This window comes from Apaloderma vittatum, unplaced genomic scaffold, assembly GCF_000703405.1.
Source record: "Apaloderma vittatum isolate BGI_N311 unplaced genomic scaffold, ASM70340v1 scaffold44547, whole genome shotgun sequence".
NCBI lineage: Eukaryota > Metazoa > Chordata > Aves > Trogoniformes > Trogonidae > Apaloderma > Apaloderma vittatum.
The window spans coordinates 1-8,016 of NW_009725408.1; positions in this window are offsets into that span (position 1 = coordinate 1).

The window sequence follows — 8,016 nt, forward strand, 5'->3', positions numbered from 1 at the left end:
GCCGAGCAGCGGCCGCGGCACAGCCCCGCGCACCGACACGCCAGCTCCCTTGCAAGCTGAGCTGAAGAGGGAAAGGCAGCAGATGGAAGCATTTTGTCCTGGGATTCCCCCCCCTCCCCCAGCACGTCATCTTGCTTGGTCTTCTCCACCTGCTTTCTATGCATTTACAATCAAAACACCACCACATTCTGCGACTGATTTTTGTCGTTTTCTATTAGCGGAGCTCCGACTGCTTTTCCAAGCAAGCACATGCTGTTGGACCTTGTTACCTACCATGCAGACCGGGGCCAGTACAGGTTGCCTAAGGTCTGTGCAATTGGTACTCAGTTTAGAGTGGTTAGACCCATGCTCTTACAGTAACAGCTGAAAAACCCTTCTGCAATGCTTATCCCGTGGCCATTAGTGCATTTCCAATGCTCCTCCTGCCATTTCTTAGTTTGTTTAGTTTGCACCTACACTAGTGACATTCAGGGATAAGACTCTAGAAAACATACAAAACACAGGTGATGCAATGTCAGTTGTGTAAGAGATGTAATACTGCAGTGTGAAAATAACCTCTGTGACTCTTTTCCTCCTCTAAAAGAAATAAATTTTTATGAATTCAGACAATATTTGTAACAGAATAACTGCCAAAGATAATCCCTCGAGAAAAATCAACGCCCTCCAAGCAGCTCAAAAATGTCACCAGAAGCATGCTTTAAAGGAAATACATTTTTTGCATGTATAAATAAAACCTATTTTTTCAGTACCCTGCACGTCCCAGAAATGCCACACAGAGAGCTTTCAAGGGCTGCTAATATAATGCACACACATAGACGTTAACTAACTCTTTTGAAGCAAGAAAGTGAATGCCAGCATAAAATGCACAGGAGTCTTATTAGCAGAGAGCCTGTGTACCATTAAGCTTCCCTGCATGGTAATACCAAATTTGCGACATCTTATAAGCATATGGCTTGAACATCACAGCCTTTCTAGAAACTTAAGTTCAGATCCTGGCAGGATCAACTCAGCTTGACAACCTTCTGCTGTGTATCTTGCAGCAGGAACTGCTTCGCTCCTACTGTTTGGTCCGACATCTCACACAAAGGGCTCCCGTCTCTGCTTGGGGGCTTCCATGCTGCAAAAAAACAACACAGCAACAACCCACAGAAATTACAGAGCAGAACTTGTGAGGGTCCCACAGAAATTACAGAGCAGAACTTGTGAGGGTTTATAAAACCAGGACTGAATTCTGAGAGTTGCCTGTAGTAATCTGGACAATGCAGAAGGTGGCTGCTCTTTGTCAAAGGTGAGAGGAATTTTAAAAATAGTGTCCCACAAACTCCCAACTTTTTGCATAAACCTAACACACACCCTTGGGACCCTCCAGCAAGATGGGGACACAGGTTCCTACTACCCCACAATACTATCAGAGTACTGTTTGGGATATCTACTCCCACGGGAGCTTCCTTACAGAGCTCCAGAGAACTTGTCCACTATGCTGCAGGTAACTCGGAGAAACCAGTCCCTCACACTTAATGATTTCCCACAAACAGCTGCTGCAGAACACTAATGTGAGGGAAATTCACAGGACCTCGTAGTAAGGAAATAGTCTGAGTAAGATCCACAAAACTTACCTTGCAAGGAATTACTTTCAGAATTTTTAAAAATTGTATTTATTTTAAGAATTGAGCTTCGTATATAGCTCAGGCTCTCTAAGACTCCTAAGCAGGCAAATGCAGGATTAATAAAATATTCAGCAAAATAACAGATGATTTGTTTCCTCAGGGAATTTTTGTCATGCTGTCAGCATACAATCTTGCAAGTCTTGACTTTGCTAACACTGGCATAATTCTCATTTTATATATGAGGAAACTGAAGCACAGATATCCAAGGTAGCACGGGATAATTAGTACAGTTTGTCAAACCAAGTAGCAATTAAAACGGAGTGAAAAATTGTAGGAATTGCTGGACTTTTGTATTAGTAAGCACTGAAATCTATCAGATTAAGTGATCCAAGTCCCATAGATTTTATATGCAAACTTTTGATATAGCTAAATTACTATGCCCAGACCTAGAACTGTGTGTGCACAAAAGCTATTCTACACTGATGATCAGAAAGAAGTTAGGGAAATTTCCACAGGCTGACTTTCAAGGGTGCCTCTTGTTTTAACTGCAGAACCCAAGATAATGATGTATCTGGTGTCTCCAGAATAAAATCTAAACAACTGTTTTGATCAGAGAGGTATTAAGAGAACCACATTCTGTTAGAATATGAAGCTCCACTTAAATCTAAATGTTCCTCCCAACTCTATAAAATTTTCTAAAAAAATTATAAATCCAACCAAACAAGTGTTTGGAGTGTTCCCATCACTACAATGCCCACCACTCTTGGCTGTTTCAGAGGTTTGCATTGTAATTGGCATTAAAAGCCAACTTCTGTCATGACATGCTTTCAACAACTAAAGTTATTTTCAGAGGACGATTAAGGGACTTGAACATCTCTCCTATGCAAAGAGACTGAGAGAACTGAGGCTGTTTAGACTTGAAAGGAGATGGCTGAGAGGGGACCTTATTAACATATATAAGTATCTGAGGGGTGGGTGTCAAGGGGAAGGAGACAATCTCAGGGGTGCCCAGCAATAGAAGAAGAAATAATGGGTTTAAGTTAGAACACAGGAAGTTCCACCTCAACGTGAGGATAAACTTTTTTACTGAGAGAGTGACGGAGCCCTGGCACAGGCTGCCCAGATGTTGTGGAGTCTCCTGCTCTGGAGACTTTCAAAACCTGACTGGCCACGTTCATGTGTGACGTGCTCTGGGCGATCCTGCTCTGGCAGGGGGGTTGGACTAGATGATCTTTTGAGGTCTCTTCCAACCCCTGACATTCTGTGATTCTATGATTTCACGTTTTGCTCTCTTTGGAATAAGCAAGTTCAAGACGATCCTTAAGAGTCTCTCGTTTGTTATGTAAGGAAATTACTCCTGCTTTTAGCTTCATACCAAGAACTCCCACTATATTCAGCAAGGACTTCAAGCAAACACGTGGAACTACCCCACATATTGCACCAGACCTGAGGACTCTTAGCGCCTGTGGTTTCAGAAGAAAAACAACCAGAACTCCTAACAGAACGCCCCCACCACCTTTCAGATTGACCAATCAGCACTAAACACTTGAGTAACTCACTTTTAGAGCTGTGGTATTTATGTTCAGTGTCCTCTGCTAAAGCCAATTCTGATTTGAAACAGCAGCTAGTATTCATAACCCAGGGAAAGCAGCAATCACATGAATCTGGTTGATGTTACATGCGCTTTCATATTAACTAGTCCTGTGGCTCAGCTACATCCAAACACACTCACAAAAACAACCCATGCCTCTACAAGGCCAAGGTGTTCCTGCTCCGGCGGGGGGATTGGACTAGATGATCTTTCGAGGTCCCTTCCAGTCCCTAACATTCTGTGATTCTGTGATTCTGTGAAGGTGTCAAGGGTGTTGATTCTGGGCTGCAAAATGTTGAAACGCCAGAAATTTCTCGTCATTTAACCCTTTCTTCTCACGTGTAATATTCCGCCCAACATCAATAAAGCAGATCTGCCAAAGTGTCGGGAGAGCACTGCTCTGGGGCAGTCAGCAGAACACTGCTCATCAGGGCTACAAGGCTTCTGCTGCTGGACGGGAGAGGGCAGAGGAGACAGGGAGGCTGTGAAAGAACTACAGCCTTTAGGAACACTACTTGCTCAGTCATTGCATCAGCTGTGTAGCACCTGCTGGGCACACAGATAGGAACAGACATCGCTGCAGCCCAGCCTCAGCTGCCAAGTCACAAAGAGCACACTTACCCAGAGCCCGCAGAACCATGAGGCAGGAGGATCCACACCAGGGAACTGCCCTTGGGGGCCACAGCTGAGGAAGGCACTTAAAGAACGTGTCTGAACTTGGAAACTCTGTGCAGCCATTCCCCATCACCCCTAAAACCTTTGAAAGTCTTGAAAGATCATCTTGAAAATCATCTTGAAGCTCAAAATAAAGCCTGAGGTTAAGGATTACAAATGTCTGTCCACAGCGTTTTCAGAATGTTCTCATTTCAAACTACAGGATTCTCCCTTTACCAATGCCCAAATTTTGGCATTTCAAACTTCCATTTAATGCAACAGGACAGATGAAATTCATGGAGCAAAATTCCTTTTCTCTCAAGAACAATAAACCCTTCAAACCATGGGCAAGATACTGATATATAACTAGATTTTTATGAATGTTTACATGCATGCATACATTGCATTCATTTGGACTCCTGTGGGGAAAAAACCTTTCTCAAAGTAATCTCTTATGATAATAATGTTAACCAGCTAATTACATAAGAAAAGCCTATGAAATACTCTTTTCAATTGTGCACTATAGGTGAAATAACATACCTTTAAAAACTTAGCCACATCAGTCCTTTGTTCATCTGGAAACAACACATTAAAATGTCTGGCTTTTCTATGTCTTTTTTTTTTTTTCTTTTCTTTCCAATAATAAATGCCTCATGCTGAAAGCCTGCCAGTCTGTTGGAGAAACAAAATTCCTTGAGAAAACACTGTAAACATAAGCATAATCTCCCCATCCCACAAAATTGCCTTTCCACAGTCCTATAATTCTGCACAGCCAATGACTCAAACTCCACATCAAACCAACAAAAAAAACCCCCAAAAACCCAAAAGGCACATACCAAAACCACATCTAAACAAAAAAAAACCACACAAAGCAAAACAAAAAACCCTCCACCCAAGTAAACAGTCAGGAGAAATAGATAGTCATTAGAATTATGATTTTTATTTTTTTTCACTAGAGCAACATTGAGGAAAGAATTTTTACATACAGGTTTCTTTTTTTTTCATCAACTTTACAAGCAAATTCCGATATACAATATTTACTCTGGCCTGGGTTAAAAAATAAAAACAACAAAGCAGATAGTAAGGGTACCTCTTGTTTTAGCTAATACTGAATTTAAGATTCCATTGACACTGACATTATATCGTTCTTATTGTGGTGCTTTTACAATTAAGTAGGCAGTGAGCAGCTTTACCACAACAGTGACTGGATTTCCTCAATAGCACAGTTGTAAAATGACTATACCGAGACCTACCACCAGGATCATGTATTAAATCTGCTCTGCTCAGAAAAAGCCACTAGAACAAGATAAGGAATAGCTACGGAAGCCCAATTCAAGAACGGATTTCCATTTGTACGGCAAGAAAATGTCCACGTTAAGAGGATCATGTGCTGTGCAAAACCAGAAAGACTTCCCCCCCAACATGCACCCTATGCGAGTTTGACACTTCAGAATGTGCCTATGGTAGTGACATGCAAACAAAGTAAATCACGCAAACGGGATTCTGTTTTCTGGCGTCATTACAACAAACCAGCATTTAGATCAAGGATGAAATGACTTTTACTGCCCTATGATGCAGCCTAGTTGCTATGTCTAGTCTCACTGCTATGAGAGGTAAAGTTGAGGAACCCACTTTTTTTTTTTTAACTATATGAAAAATTCAGTGCTATTTTAGGTTTTCAGGGCCATTGTGCTAACTTTGAGAAAGTCTAAGAGAAAATATTGCACTTCTTTTCTCAAACAAAAACGTATGCTGGGAACATTATTCTTCAAGAGCTATGCTAGTCCTAGGGAAGTTTTGCCATTGGCCTTGATTGGCAGTAGGAAGCACCAGCTTCAGGGAAGGGGACAGTAATTATCTGGCTGCATCATCAACGTTAAAATTCCACGGTTAAATTGAAGTCATTGCACAACAAAAACTCAGTTTGCTATATGAATGTTTTTATACATGCTAGAGTGCGTATCAATTCTGTGAAAGTGATGTGAAGGTACCTTGGAAACAGCAACGCTAGCAGGGAAATTAGTTTCAAACAAAAGCCACGCACAGCAGGAGGCATCTAGATTATTTTAGGCACAACTCCAAGCAATAAAGCTCATTTAAAGTGCAATTCTCTTTTTTCTTTTGTGTTTATTCACTTGTTAAAATGCGTAATTGTCTCTGTACACACATACTGAACAGTAGTTTAATACCTTTGTGAATATTGCACAAAAGAATGAGAAATCAAAACAAACAAAACGGCAATATAGTTTTAGAAACCTAAAAAAAAGAACAACCCTGAAGTTATCAAACTTTTTAATTTACACATTTTAGATAATCTGCACCAGTACTGATGATATATATCTGCACCTTTCATTAGGTAGATACGTTACCTGAAAATACTTACTTAATCCCACTTGACAAGCTCTACACAGCGCCCTCTCATCCATCTCCCCCCAGCCCCGTCCTTTGCTGAAGCGAAGCTCCAAACTTCGCTTCGCTGCTTCTCTTCCAGTTGCCCGTCTCCTGACGGGCACTGCTCGTACTCTGGACTTACTAAACGTGCAACAGAGCCTTCCCTGGTAAAGTCTGAAGAGTCAAAATATGTGGGTGTCCTTAGAGGGATGCCAGGTTAGCAGCTGAACACAAATACAATTCAGGCTAGCATCTGCCTCATCCATGATCAAATCCTGCTGTCTCCAGCTCAGCGTCTCACTAATCTGTCAGAATAAAATGCGGAAATGCTATTACAAAGAATATAATCTACTTATGCTTTCTAAATGCAGAAAAAAACCACAAACCAAAACAAAAACCCCAAATAAACAAAAAAACTCCCCCCTCCAAATAAATAAATATATTTTGTTTTTCGGGGAAAAAAATCCAAAACCAAAATAAGAATATCTTCTTTTACAAAATCCCTGTTCATCTCTTCACTTTGTTCCTTAATTTTCAGTAAAGGTGCAGATAGACAGATATCAATAGCTTTTAAATGTAAACATAATTTTAACATCACTAAATCAAGGTGGTGATACCTCCAGAATAAGAAGCAAAAGAACTCATGGTGAAATAGATCTGTCAAGAGCATTAAGTGAAAAATCACCTTTTCACACAAAATCATATACAACTAATATAAAATTAGCTTCTCTTCAAGGAAAGTAAACTTAAAAAAACACCTTCCATAGAAATCTATATGGACCAGAAAATGAACCAGGAATCTGATCATTCCCTCATCAGTTTTTAAACTCCTGAGAAACACCGTTAGCTGCCAGGAGCTACTTTTGGGGAATATAAAGAATCAGTTCTTTTCTTATCAGAAGTAAACGCTTTCTCTGCAGGCCACCTGATTCAATGTTTTGCAAGGAAAGGAAGATTTTATTTATTTTTTTTCCTGGAGAATAACTGTTACAGCAATCTTGAATTGTAGTTATTTTGATCCCATATCAGCTGTAACAAGTAATGTTACCCTTGTCACTTTTTGCTTTCACAGTCTTTGCCCCAGTTAACAGGAAGTCCTGGAAGCCTCTTTATTTCAGACTGATACAAGCAGTTCTGAAATAGAACCTCCCTATCCATTCCCACCCCCCCAACCTTTTCCTTTTACCACTTCATTGTCAGTTAAAAGAATTTACAGTGCAACAAATCCAAAAGAATTCCTTGGATATTAATTATGTAGTGAGAAACTCAGGTGAGATGATTAATTTTTTTCCTTCTCCCATCCAACTAAGGTATCTGCCCATCACGATAACCTCAGTTAAAAGACTTAAACTGCAGAAATCGATTACTGAACTTATTTATGAAATGTCTACACCTACTTACTTTAATTCTCCCAAAGAAAATACTGTAATATGTCATTGTCCTATAGCCAAAGCCTAGAACAAATTATGTTTCATTTTACCTACATTATATGCTGTTCAGGACCAGATTTCGAGAGAAGTTATTTTAACAGCCTTCAGCGGATTTTAAAACCAATTCCAAAACAGAAACTCCCCCAATAGCTAACACCCAAAAGACAGTGATGGGAAAGAAGAGAAGAATTAGAGACGGGACGTAACATTAAGTTTCTGCAAAGTTTCACTCGATATGCGCATTTTTAACTCACAGCACATGTGTCATGGTCCCACAGTTGCACCATGATGGTCATGTATTTCCAGACCACTTTCAGAAAAAATACTTCTCCTAGAGAGCAGA